This window comes from Phycodurus eques, chromosome 1 (genome assembly GCF_024500275.1).
Source record: "Phycodurus eques isolate BA_2022a chromosome 1, UOR_Pequ_1.1, whole genome shotgun sequence".
Classification (NCBI taxonomy): Eukaryota; Metazoa; Chordata; class Actinopteri; order Syngnathiformes; family Syngnathidae; genus Phycodurus; species Phycodurus eques.
Window position 1 is genome coordinate 40,502,751 of NC_084525.1, and position 15,460 is coordinate 40,518,210.

Genomic DNA, 15,460 nt, shown 5'->3' on the forward strand with positions numbered 1-15,460 from the left:
TTGTGAAAACAATGCATAATATGTCTCCTTTAAATAAGTGGCATGCTTTTTGAACTTCGGTGATTTGCTGGCGACCACTTCGGGGTGTACTTCTTTCGCCCAAAGTCAGCTGGGATGGGCTCCAGCTCACTTGGCATCCTGAGGATAAAAGGTGTAGAAAATGGATGGATGGATGGCTTTGTGAACCTGTCCTTTTTGGGCATGTCATGATACTCATTTAAGATCAAAATATCTTTGCTTGATGGTTGAAATTGTGACAGAAAGAGTGAATTGTAGTGCAAGTAATTACCCGTGTTTTATGAGGAGCATACGTAATGTCTGCAGCAGAGCAGTGTGGTTTAAATGACAGCAAAAACACAGTGTAACTGAATTGTTTCTCATCAAGGATTACATCTCCCTCCAATACACAAACAGTGTAGGCATCTCCACATTTCATTACCCCTTCTTACTTCTTGACGTGGATGGATTGTGAGGCGGAGGGCGTAATAAGGGGATTGGGGGGTGGTTTGGAGTGATAACTTGATTACTGCAAAAAGAACAGACAACAAGATCAAGCTGTGCCTGAAGAAGAACAGAACTGTGTCGTAGCTGTTGCGCAAAAGCAGCAACCCTTTCCATAAAACGCCTGAAATACTAGCACATCCGAGAAATAACAACAGCTGGACATCGAAGCTGAAGTGATAAAAAGTTAAACCAACAACACAATGCATGCAGCCACATATTTAAATCAGACGGGTGGAAAAACTCTCGCCCCAAGATAAAAATTCCAGAGCAAAGTTGAGTTCAGGTGATCTACAGTATAAGGTTAACCTCTGCTTTCGAGTCTGATTTCTGACAACAATTAATCATCTCTCATGTGCATGTAGATTATTTTTCTGCAAAGAGCAGGCACTAAGTGACGTCAGATGTACGAATAGGTTATGTTGTATATGTGCTGTACTTTACGACAACGCTCCGACAGGGCACCTTGACGTCGACCATTAGGATTGCGTATTGTGACCGGTGCGTCGCCTTCCGTGCTTCGTTGTCAATATACTTGGTCACTGTTGTCAACATTTATTCACGCACACGAACCAATGTTTACCGAAGCTTCAAAGCATGATTTGACAAAATACCGGCTTGTTTCCATACCAGCCTTAGTGCTAGCACTAGCTTGCTAGGCTACATAACTTTATGTTGCCTGCTTACGAGCCGTATTTTATTAAAAGTAACTGAACATACCTCAAGCTCTTCTTGAATGGACAGCCCACTTCAGAGCACCGGTGACGACGCCACACTTTTCCTCTTTAGTATTTAGCAATTTCTCAAAGGAAACAGAATCAGTCACAATGGAAATCACATATCTTCCTTGATTTGTTGACATTAAATACAGCCGGAGCCTGACAGGGTGCATAATAAACAAACTGTCAACAGAATATAGGCTTTAATCAAGTGCCCCATCAGAGAAGTCTATTCATTTTGACAGTGTGATAGAAACCATGGCGATACTGCCTGGAGGTGCAATGTGTATCTTGTGGACCCTGGGCTGAAACCCAGTTTCCCATAACAATAGAACCTCCAGAACATCCAGTTAGAGTACAGCACATAAGGTCTCAGGTTTCCGCTCCATTGTCAGCTGGCTTGCGTCATGTACATGATCTGAAACAGCAGGGCACTCACGCTTGAGAAGACACTGGCGCAACAGTGTGCCAGGGCACGCACGGGTATAATCATTTAAAGGTGCGGAACTGTTCATGCCAAAATGAACAAATTACACGTCCCACAAGATCCTGCTGCTGAATGGACGACAGTTACAGTCAAAGAAAATAGAGTTGTTGAAAATGAATTTGTCTTAGTGTTGAATCATCCCAGTGACGTACATTTTATGTAATATGATCTGTTGTTAAAAGCAGCTTGGCTTCTTGTTCAGTGGTATCCATTAAATCAAAGCACATGTGAGGAATACTACATAAGGGAATGGAATTGTTTTATTTATTGGACAAACAATGTTTAGGTCGGAGAATGGGTTTTTTGGGGGGTTGCTTGAAATTCCTATTCAGTATTGTATTTGTGTAAACATTAAAACACTTAAAGGAGGTATGTGGTCTTAAGGTTCCATATTTCACTAAGAAGTTGATTTTATGTATTTTTTTTCTCAATAAAATGAAGCTGATAGACACTTCCAATAATATCAATGTATTTTGGAGAACTTGTCAAATCTAATTGCCTTTGGAACGCCCCTTTTTCTTGGCCAAAATTGACACATCCCCCATGTCAGTGGCAGGAATGGAGACCAAATTCATTGCATAGACCAGTGGGAAAAGGAATGTACTATACTACCGGGGACAAATTCCTTGTGTGTTTTTTGGACATATGCGCCAAATAAAGATGATTCTGATTACTATAGAGTGGCAGTATTTAGTCATATTTTATATATTGTCGCTATCGGGTGGAATCCCCCCACCTCCAAAATGACAACTTTTTTGAAAGAAAGAAAAAGCGACTGGAGACACTGCATATCTAATCTGGAGAAAGGAATGTACGACACTAAAGTGGAGTATTGACTCATATTTTAAATATCGCAGCTGTCGAGCAGAAAAACCTCACCTCCAAAATGATTAAATAAAAAAAAAAAGACAGCTTGCTTGAGTTTCCAAATATCGCTTTGTTCAAGTGGTTTGTATACCTTATATTACTGTCATATATCATTGCACTCTCATATGAACAGCTATCGCACATGGCAACCCAGAATTATGTTCAAGCACTAATTTATATTCAGAAAAATCGCTAATTTATTATAGTAGGGTGTCATGATTAAAATGTTACAAACACAGCGGTGAGTGCCACGTTGTCAGGGGAGAGAGAGTAAAAGGAAAAGGACCACAAGACAGACAACGAGCCGTAGAACAAATGAATGTAGTACTTTAATAAACAAAAGGCGCACGATAAACACAGGTACAAACAATGCAAAAGTACAACCAAAAGCAACAACGAAAAAGGGCGTTGTGAGGCGAGTTACTCAAAACAATAACTAAGGGTGAAAAGCGATCCACCACATTGAGGATCACAGAATTGTGCTGTGACCGAGGAAGCCCAGAAACAAAATCCAGGGAAACATGGGTGGGAGGGGATGGGAAGCGGGCGAAGCAGACCAGCAAGTGGGTGATGAGACGACTTGTTCCGTGCACAGACCACGCATGCAGAGATGAATTTTCTAATGTCTCTGTGGAGACCCGGCCACCAAAACCTCTGGGCCATTAGAAAAAAAGTCCGGCTCACTCCTGGATGATATGCCACCTTCGAAGAGGGCCCCCACAGCAAATCTTCCTGGCGTAACTCTACTGGAACAAGCAACTTGCCCGTCGGGCATCCATCCAGAATCTGTGCATCCCTCACTGCACCAATCACCTTCCTGTGCACTTCCCAGTGGAGCGCCCCCAACATCTGTCCGCAGGTACTATTGACCCTGACACCGGCACCTCAGTGGGAGACTCATAAATCCAAGACAGGGCGTTGGGCTTGACATTCCGAGACCCTGGACAGTAAGTGATGGTAAAGTCAAAACGCGTCAAAAACGTGCTTGACGTGAATTAAGCCAGCGAGCGCATCGGATATAGGCCAAGTTTTTTTGATCGGTAAATACTTGAAAAGGTTCCACAGCACCATCCAGCCAGTGCCTCCACTCCTGAAGAGCCGACACAATAGCCAGCAATTCCCTATTGCCTACGTCATAATTACTCGCGGCCGAACCAAGGCGACGTGAGAAAAATGCGCAGGGGTTCAGCCGCTGGTCGACTAGGGACCGTTGAAACAACACCGTCCCCACTCCTGTATCCGATGCGTCCCCTTCTACAACAAACGGAAGACCAGTGTTAGGGTGAGGGTAGGCAAACTAGAAAGCAATTTTTTCAACGAATGCCACTTCAGCTTCCGGAGTCCAAACAAACGGCAACTTACTGGATGTAAGCCTTGTCAGAGGTTCGGCCACCATGCTGAAATTAACTCTGCAAGTACTTCTTTGATGTAGGAGAAGGCCAGTTGACCATAGCCTGTATCTTGGCCGGGTCAGCTCTCAGTTGACCCTTCTCCACTATTAATCCCAAGAACTGAACCAAAGTGGAATGAAAATCACATTTCTCTGCTTTCACATGAAGCCAGCTGAGCACGATCTTTACTAAATACCGACCGCAAATCATGGTATTCGTAAGGTACATTCTCCCAGTTAACAGGTTCCATTATTTTAACTGGAGCACAATGTGAATCAACCGCAGACCTTAGATAGTTAGCATGACAAAATAGGCTTCAATTTTCAATTTGGGGCTTAGTCCAATTCATATCTGGATTGTGCATTTCTAGCCAGGTTAAGCCCAAAACCACCGGAGCCGATTGTGAAGACATGATAAAAAACTGTCTGGTTTCCACATGATTGCCAGAGAGACGTAATTGGAGGTAGTCGGTCATGTGCATTACCACGCCCAGGAGGCGACCATCGAGCTCTAGAACTATTTTAGGCTCATCTAGTTTGAACACTAGCGACATGGTGGCCGACTGGTTAGAGCGTCAGCCTCACAGTTCTGAGGACCAGGGTTCAATCCCCGGCCCCGCCTGTGTGGAGTTTGCATGTTCTCCCCGTGGGTTTTCTCCGGGCATTCCGGTTTCCTCCCACATCCCAAAAAACATGCATTAATTGGAGACTCTAAAATGCCCTTAGACATGACTGTGAGTGCGAATGGTTGTTTGTTTGTATGTGCCCTGCGATTGGCTGGCAACCAGTTCAGGGTGTACCTCGCCTCTTGCCTGATGATAGCTGGGATAGCCTCCAGCACGCCCGCGACCCGAGTGTGGAGAAGCGGCTCAGAAAATGGATGGATAGTTTGAAGATGGGACAATTAAGGTTTTTTGCAATAGTGGTGTCCGGAAAATAGTCATCGGCCCTGGAATCTACCAGAGCAGTGATCTCAGCTCTGCCACCAAAGCCCAAAACCTCACAGTTTAGTTGCAGTCTCTTTCTATTCACTTGTCTCTCAGCATTAACGGGTGCAGCCACAGTCAGTGGGTACTCACAATTGTTCTTCGGGGGGCGTGTAGCGGTCATGTGGACTGGTTGTCTGATCAGGTCTCGACGGGCATGCCACCACCAGATGTCCAGGCAGATCACAGTCGAGACAGACGCGGTTTCTCATCCTTCGCTGACGCTCTGCATGGGTTCCTCCCCAGTAACCGCCAGCTGGTTGGTTGAAGACTCGGCTGCCCGTGGAACGAGACCCATGTTCCCACCGCTGATGAAGTCGCCACCATGGAGGTGTCACCGGGATGTAGACGAAACTCCTTCCTCCGCTCTCACCAGCGTTCACGCATTGATTGTCCAAACGAACGGGCAGCCTTATTAATTCCTCCAAGCAAGGAAATCAGGTAGGGATGTACGTAATGCAAGGTTTGCGTTGCTTACTGCCAAAGCCCACGCTGCCGCCCGGCCAGAGAGGAGACTCATTATTTACGCAACCTTAGCGCTGTCATTCATGTATGTGTGGGGTTGCTGATCAAGCACTATTTCACAGTGGTGAATAAATTGACCACACAAGCCGATTTCACCAGTGTAGTGTGGCTGATGAAGGATACTAGGTTCCTGATGGCCGGGAGCGCTGACAACCAGGAGTAAGGCCGCGTCGGTAGGCGCCGCCGCCTCGCAACCGCTCACCTGATCGACGCTTGAATTAAGTGCTCCAATTCTGGAAGTGAACTCAGGCATCCTCTCCATAAATTGGCGCAATGACTTTGTAGTCCTATGAGTTGACCGTGGCTTGACAGCACCTGACAGACGTGAGTGGGGTCTGCGGGATCCATTTGGTCAGATTATTATGTCAAGGGAGAGCAGGTGAAGGGAAAAGGAACCTAAGGCAGACAACAAACCGTAGAACGAATGAATGTCGTACTTTAATAAACAAAAGGCGCACGATAAATGTGCATCCAAACAATGCGAAAGTATAACCAAAACCAATGACGAAAAAGGGCGTCATGAGCAGAGTTACTCAAAACAATAACTAAGGGTGAGCTGGTGGATGGAGCCGCAGCGAAAAAAGTTATCTAAAAACAACAAATCCTGTAAGGATGTAAGCAAAACTACATCGAAAACAATAGTAAAAATAACAGGACACACCACTGAACCGTGGGCAGGGAACTCAAGACTCGGAATACTAGGAATACAAACTAGACAATTGCACTATGCAGGAGCGAATTATCTGACAACTCCTTTCCGCTGATGCTGGGCTTTAAAACATACAGATTGCAAGAGTTTGCAGGTGCGTCTCAGATGGCTCCGCCCACCAACGATCACCAAGGTAACTGAAAGACAATGAAACCAAATGAACAGCAACAGCAACTTAAGAACATAACATATGTCTTTGCGAGCCTCATGAACCCAAGTAATCATATACCATTGCGTTGCACTTTGACATGAACACAACAGCTAAAGCACCCCACAATTATGTTCAATCACTAATTTAATATGCTGAAAAATCACTAATTTATTAGCGTGTCGTCGATTAAAATTGTAGAGTCTAAAATGCTTGATGTACACATAAAAAAGGTTAAGGTGTCTTAATGTCACAAAACTGTCACCAAAAATCACCAAAATTTACGTGACCATATCTACTCATTGCACCCTCAACCTCTGGAAATATTACAACAATTGGCCTAATATATCACAATAGTGGAGCGCATATGGAGGGGAAAACGCTAACAAGTCCATAAAATAAAAAATATTGGGCCGATCATTGTAATATTTTCAAAAGTGTAAGTGGGCATGAACACAGATGTCCAGAAATTTTGGTGACGAAGGATCACCACCCATTGATTTAACTTGTTAAATACACTGTAATCTCGATGAGTATACTTATTCTACTTCTCATTTAAATGATCTTGTTAAATACGCTATAATCCCTGGATAAGTAGACTCACCAACAACAGTATCAAATCAATGTTTTTATTCATTGTGGTGCTGTTGAGTCACATAAGGAAAATGGGAAGACTTTTGGCTTCCAGAAGAAGTAGGCCAAATTGAGCAATCACAAGGAATTACACCCTTGAATGTAAGGCATCTGATAAATCACCAGGTGATGCTTACTTTAGCTTCAGCATTGAGCAGAACTGACTCTATTGCACACAGTTTCATGAAAACAAAGTGCAACATAAATGTAACTCAAGAGTTACATTAAATAAGACACACATTCAACGAACTACGGGTAACATAAAGACACATGATCAATGTTATGTTAATCCTTATCGTTCATGAACATTGAGGATTAACATTTTAATTATGGCAACAGTTCAACATTTTATGGCATAACGCATGCTGGGAGCCACACCGCTTCACAATTCTGTTGCATGCAAAATACAGTAACTCTCTGTGTGGCATCAACTAAAATCCCATCATGCAGTGGAAACTGTAGTTAATTATTGTATAATCACTTTAAAGTATTTCACTGTAAGGTATTTGTTAATAACTGTAGAATTTACAGGAATGCGACCTAGTGAGGATAAGCGGTGAAGGAAATGGATGGATGTCTAGCAGTGTGCTTTGTCTCACAAAGTTAAAAATCAGATTTCATCGATCGATGCCATTCTGTCAAAACTGGCTTAAATTAGATCTTTGGCAGACCTGTGTATGGGTGGGGGTGGGGCAAATGTACCTGCATCGTTTGAGCTCAAACACATAATTACAATATAAAAAGCACTGAAAAAGAACAATTTGCTCAAATTTCTCAAGTAATTCTGGTAAAATAATTAGTTGGTTTGATTAAAAACTATTGGTTGGACTTAAAACACAATTCCAACAAGAAAGCACATGTGAAAGTTCATCTTAGCCAGAATCAACAAGTAAAGTGAATCAATTTAAATTACATATACTCATCTCTTTGAGTTCAATACGAATCTGGGTTTACAGTGCAGGTGTCCACCGTTATGACAGCCAACCGTGCCCATCAAAGTCCGCTGTCAGCCAAGCCCCATGACAGTACAAAAAGTCTTTAATATGTCAGAAAATCAAACGCATCTATAACACCATCATCCTAAACTATTACATCAAACCTGCTAAAATAGTTCGAACACAATGGCGTAATGGGAGGTGTCCAACTTAATGTGCCTTTTAAAAGTCACAAATCAAAAGGTGCTTAGTCAAAACGAAGTGGTTGTCATAAATTAAAATAAAAGGAAAAGGAAATTATGCTGTACTTTAAAAGTACAGTAAGTGTTAATGGTACCATATTCTTGATAGTAATTGCTCCAGAGGTTAGATACAGTATTTTGGGTCTTCATGTGATTATATTCAAGGGGCTGGTGAACAGATTCCACATTCACCTTAAAAGTTCAGAGGTCTTGGGTTTGAATCTGGGCACCAGCCTTCCTGTGTGGAGTTTACATGTTATCCCGTGCCTGTAAGGGTTTTTTACGGGTAGGTTAATTGAAGACTCTAAATTGCCCGTAGGTGTGAATGGTTGTTTGTTTTACCTGTGATTGGTTCGCGACCAGTTCAGGGTGTACCCCACCTCTTATCTAAATTCAGATGGGATTATGTTCCAGCACACCCGTGATGAATGAATGAATGGATGGAGGGAGGGAGGGAGGGAGGGAGGGATGGATAGATAGATAGATAGATAGATAGATAGATAGATAGATAGATAGATAGATAGATAGATAGATAGATAGATAGATAGATAGATAGATAGATAGATAGATAGATAGATAGATAGATAGATAGATAGATAGATAGATTATACATCCCATGAGGGAAATTTGATTCAGTAAATATAATAAAAACTCACATAGGATGTAGGATAAAATTCAATCAGATTCTAAGTCTAATTATAAAAAGGGGACTCCAAAACAGAATTTGACTTTTTTTAAATTGAAGTCACCTGTTGGATTCTGTCTGATGGTGAAACGCAGACTCTCTGTAGTCCAATGTCTGTACACAACATGAGCACAAAGATGATTTATTAATGTTCAAAAACATTTGTTAAAATAATACATAATGGCACATAACATCATTGTAATATGATGTCTGTTTCTGTGTTTAGCAAGCTTTCCAATGACACCAGTCTTTTCAAAATAGGGTATAGATTGAAAAAGTACTGTATGTAAGGTTGAAACTCTGATTCAACAACAAAAAAGCAAAATGTAAAATCTCGACTTCCACTGACTTTACATTAAGACGTTGGCCATAAAATGGTGCATTTTCTTTTTTTAACAGGTCTTACGGAGTCATACCTTTCTTAATATTTGACACAGGAAAATGATTTATATCACTGGAATCATCTTTTAAACATGGTCAGATGGTTTCATGAAAATCAATTATTTAAAAACAATTTTATTTTTTTATTTTACAATTTGACCTGCTAACTGTTTTTTCTGGGGAACCACACACAGAGAAAAACATTTCAAGAAAGACTAATTTCCAAAAGAATGACAGGGGAAACACAGTACAGTATTATTAATGGCACTATTCCATAATACACCCCACCTTTAACTGCTCAAAGGATTTGAGACAATCTCTCAACCATAAACCTGACCCAACAAATCAAATATATACCAGCATTTGACTTCTACAGCCTTATTATGATCTTGTTCAACTGTTAGGTATTCCAGTGTATATGCGGAAATTAATCTGCAAACACTTACCTCATGTGGGATGACGTGGCTGTCTTCTTTCCTCCAGGAGGCATTTCAACGATCGATTAAAAAAAACAAGCCTATTAAAATGTTTGACTATCCTTATTTTCACTCGTTATTGTCAAAAAAAATACATCCCGACATTCAATATAGGCAAAAATTACACTGCAGAATATGTAGTAGTTCAATGAGGAAATGTCCTCACCTTCTGCACTTGAAGTGTCAGGCCGTGACAGGCTGACATGTCCAAAATGTGGGCGGGCCAAAATCCATCTGAAAATCAATTATTTCATCAGAGAACAATCTTAAAATTACTACTGGGTCTACTTTGAGGGGATTTTTTTTCTGTAGACATCATTTCTAAATCTGCAACTATGGCATAAGTGGCAATGTTCACAGTATTACAGTAGATAGGTCCTTTAGTTAACAAAATTAACAGCAATAAACTGGCACTGAACCTACAGTATGTGATTTGATTCTATGCCCAATACATAATGATTTAGAAAGGGCCAGATTAAACCAAATTATATCACTTTCCTATTCCATTTGACAGCAGGTCGACAGGGTCACCCTTGAGACCTGGCCAGATTGGCAAAGAGGGTTGTGATGATATCCGTATAGACTTCCCAGCACTGGAGCAGGTATTATGGCACCACGTTCAAAGTGCTCACTTATTGGTGTGGAATGTTTGGCGGGCAAGGTGAGTTCGTTTGATGTTTGTGTGTATATTTTTTTTTTTTTGTCGTAAAAATAGCCAGTGCAGCCCAGGTGGGTGGGTCGGTGCCAGACACCATGATAGTTCTACCAGGTGCACCAAGCTGTAGGATCAGAAGTGGTTCAGATGCAGTTGGCCTATCCATGCCTATCACAAATATTTTTATTTTACTTTGTTACTTAATTCTTAAGTATTCTTTTAAACATCCATCCATCCATTTTCCATACCGTTTATCTTCACTTGGGTCGCAGGTCTTTTAAACATACATACACCCATCCATCCATTTTCTGAGCCGCTTCTCCTCACTCGGGTCGCGGGCGTGCTGGAGCCTATCCCAGCTATCATCGGGCAGGAGGCGGGGTACACCCTGAACTGGTTGCCAGCCAATCGCAGGGCACATACAAACAAACAACCATTCGCACTCACAGTCATGTCTAAGGGCAATTTAGAGTCTCCAATTAATGCATGTTTTTGGGATGTGGGAGGAAACCCACGCAGGCACGGGGAGAACATGTAAACTCCACACAGGCGGGGCCGGGGATTGAACCCGGGTCCTCAGAACTGTGAGGCTGACGCTCTAACCAGTCATCCACCATGCCGCCCTTTTAGACATACAGTATACTGTATATATTTTTATGTCCTATTCATTATATTTGTTAAAACTCCCCCTTGGTATTTTTTATTTTTTTTACATGCACCCAGATGCATGCAGGAAAGTCAGATGTTACTGAGAGTGTGCTGCTAAAGAGTGTCAGGCTTTTGAATAGTTTAGGGATTTTTTGCAGGCTTGACAAGGGCGTTTGTCAATTCTCCCAAAGTGGATTGGCTTTGAAGTGTGTGTTAACACGTTTATGGCTTTGGTTAAAATTAACCATCGCCGTGATACATCTCATAGTCCAATTGAGTTTCTGGTGTGAAATATATCAACCAAACGCTAGTGAGCACCATAAGAATGGAAATAATTTTTTTTTGTGCTGTGGCCAACACATCGGCATGCTGTGATCTGAAGTGCAGATGCCACCTTAAGAAGCAATAATACAGTAATTAGAAGTAATATGAAGGAAACTCTGAAGATTTATTACGTTTGAATTCAAGGACTGTGTTTTTGATGGAATCAGAAAAAAAAGAGAACAGCAACATGCAAGAGCAGTAACCCAAAGATAGAAGACACAACAAATATGCATGTAACTTCATCCTCACTTTAAAACCTACAGACAGGTAAGCTACTGTATGTCAACTTCACAATATTACAGTAAGCTTCAAGACGGTTATGCATTTCATTGAAAAGACAGAAAGTAAGGAACAATACAGAGACTGGTGTGAGACCATTAAAAACTATGTGACTATAACGGGGACCATTAAAAACTATATGAACATGAGCGTGATTGTACAAGTGTACATACAAGTACCCTACAGTTAAGCGTTGACGCCACATGCTAAGACTAAACGCAAAGTAACTAACCTGTGAATATAATTTTCATCCCCCCGGACAATGTGCCTCTTGGAATTGCTTGAAGCGCCGCCATTGTCATGTCAGGTACGTGTGCCAATCTGTTGCTTACATTTCTGGACACCGCTGTGACAGCTCAATGATAAGGCTATCTGCTCAAAGTGAGCCATCATCCATCCATCCATCCATTTTCTACCGCTTATCCGAGGTCGGGTCGCGGGGGCAGTAGCTTTATCAGGGACGCCCAGACTTCTCTCTCCCCAGTCAGTTCATCCAGCTCTTCCGAGGTGATCCCGAAGCGTTCCCAGGCCAGACGAGAGACGTAGTCTCTCCAACGTGTCCTGGGTCGTCCCTGGAGTCTCCTTCCGGTGAGACGTGCCCGGAACACCTCACCAGGGAGGTGTCCAGGAGGCATCCGAATCAGATGCCCCAGCCACCTCATCTGGCTCCTTTCGATGTGGAGGAGCAGCGGCTCTACTCTGAGCTCCTCCCGGATGACTGAGCTTCTCACCCTATCTCTAAGGGAGAGCCCGGACACCCTACGGAGGAAACTCATTTCTGTCACTTGTATCCGGGATCTTATTCTTTCGGCACGACCCACAGCTCGTGACCATAGGTGAGGGTAGGAACGTAGATCGACCGGTAAATTGAGATATTCGCTTTTCTGCTTAGCTCTTTGTTTACCACAACGGACCTACACAAAGTCTGCATCACTGCAGATGCTGCACCGATCTGCCTGTGGAGCTCCCGTTGCATTCTTCCCTCACTCGTGAACAAGACCCCAAGATACTTGAACTCCTCCACTTGGGGCAGGATCTCATCCCCGACCTGAAGAGGGCATGCCACCCTTTTCCAACTGAGGACCATGGTCTCAGATTTGGAGGTGCTGATTCTCATCCCAGCCGCTTCACACTTGGCTGCGAACCGCTCCAGTGAGAGTGGGAGATCACGGCTTGATGAAGCCAACAGAACCACATCATATGCAAAAAGCAGAGATGCAATTCTGAGGCCACCAAACCAGACCCCTTACACCTCGGGTGCGCCTACAAATTCTGTCCATAAAGGTTATGAACAGAATTGGTGACAAAGGGCAGCCTTGGCGGAGTCCAACTCTCACCGGAAACAAGTCCGACTTACTGCCGGCAATGCGGACCAAACTCTGACACCAGTCGTACAGGGACCGAACAGCCCGTATCAGTGGGTTCGGTATCCCATACTTCTGAAGCCCCCCCCCCCCCCCCCCCCCCCACAGGACTCCCCGAGGGACACGGTCGAACGGCTTCTCCAAGTCCACAAAACTCCAATGCACCCTTAAGGACCCTGCTGAGGGTGTAGTCCACTGTTCCACGCCCAGGACGAAAACCACACTGCTCCTCCTAAATCTGAGATTCGACTTCCCGACGGACCCTTCTCTCCAGCACCCCTGAATAGACCTTACCAGGGAGGCTGAGGAGTGTGATCCCCCTGTAGTTGGAACACACCCTTGGTCCCCCTTTTTAAAAAGGGGGGACCACCACCCCAGTCTGCCAATCCAAAGGCACTGTCTCCGATGTCCACACGATGTTGCAGTGGCGTGTCAACCAGGACAGCCCCACAACATCCAGAGCTTTTAGGAACTCCGGGCGAATCTCATCCACCCCCAGGGCCTTGCCACCGATGAGCTTTTTAACCACCTCAGTGAACTCAACCCCAGAGATACGAGAGTTTGCCTCAGAGAACCCAGACTCTGCTTCCTCATGGGAAGTTGTGTGTCGGTGGAATTGAGGAGGTTTTGGGAGGAATTGAGGAGGTAATCGGATTGAGCAGGTCTTCTCCCCAGCGACTCACAACATCCCGAGTTGAGCAGAAAACATATAGATATATGCACACACACACACACACACACACACAGTGGCTGAAATAAGTATTTAACACGTCACCATCTTTCTCACTAAATACTTCCGAAGGTGCAATTGACCTGAAATTTTCACCAGATGTTGGGAACAACCCAAATAATCCATACATACAAAGAAAGTAGAACAAATAAGATCAGAAATTAAGTAAGTAAGTTGTGTGTAAAAATTTGAAATGACACAGGGAAAAAAGTATTGAACACATGAACAAAGGGAGGTGCAAAAAGGCATGGAAAGCCAAGACAACGCCTAAAATCTATCAATAATCAAACAGCAATGCAGCCCCTTGTCAGTGCAAATTAATATCAGATGGTTCAGTCCTCATTGATGGCCTATAAAAAGGTGTCATTGCCAAGGTGTGACTCAAGGCACATCTCATGATGGGTAAGAACAGAGAGCTGTCTCAAGACCATCGCAAACTAATTGTTGCAAAACATAATAATGGCATTGGGTACAGGCGCATATCTAAGCTTCTGAACGTTCCAGTGAGCACGTAATACGTAAGTGAAAAGCCAATCATACCACCATAAATTTACCTCGATCAGGTGCTCCTCGCAAGATTTCTGACAGAAGAGTGCAACGAATAATCAGAAGAGTTGTCCAAGAGCCAACCACCTGTGGAGGGCTTAAAAAAGACCTGGAATTGATTTGAAGTGATATCCCATTATAAATCCATATGGTTTCATATAATGTTGGTCTACCCTAGCTATAAAAGCTTCAACTCTTGTGGGAAGGATTTCAAACAAGGTTTAGGAGTGACTTTATGGGAATTTTTGCCCATTCTTTCAGGAGCATATTTGTGAGGTCACACACTGATGTTGGATGAGAAGGCCTGGCTCACTGTCCACTTGAAATCAACCCAAAGGTGTTCTCCTCTTGTTGAGGACAGGACTCTGATCAGACCAGTCAAGTTCATCTATACCAAATTCTCTCATCCATGTCTTTATGGACCTTGGTTTGTGCACTGGTGCAGGGACATGTTGGAACATCCCCAAACTGCCTGACTGTCAGCATTCAGAGTTCCTTTCACTGGAGGCTAATATTTTTGACATTTCCAGCTTCGTGGGAACAGTTTGGAAATGGACCCTTCCTGTTCCAATATGACCGTGCATCAGTGCACAAATCAAGGTTTATAAAGACATGGATGAGAGAGTTTGATGTGGATGAACTTGACTGGCCTGAACAATTCTGATCTCAACCCTATAGAACACTTTTGGATGAATCAGAGCGGAGACTGAGAGCCAGGCCTTCTCGTCCAACATCAATGTGTAACCTCAAAAATGTGCTTCTGGAAACATGAACATAAATTCCCGTAAACACACAAGCCTTTCCAGAAGAGTTTAAGATATTATAATTGCAGAGGGTGGACCGATGGCATGTTAAACCTTATAGATTAAGAATGGGATGATTCTTTTCTGAGTCAAGGTAGGTGAGCGAATACATTTGACACCCTCCGATATCCCTTCTTAATAAGGGGACCAACGCAGTCTGCCAATCCAAAGGCACTGTCCCCGATCTCCATCTGATGTTGGTCATAATAATGATCTTGTCTACCAAGAAGAAGAAGAATAATAATCTTTTATTGTCATCAACATGCATGCATGCACACACATTTTTTTCTCTGCATTTAACCCATCACACTGAACACACTGGAGCAGGGGGCAGCTGAACCGCCCGGGGAGCATTTCGGGGTATCAGTGTCCTGCTCAAGGACACCACAGCCGTGAGTCTGGGGGATGTTGGCGGATGGTCCAGTCG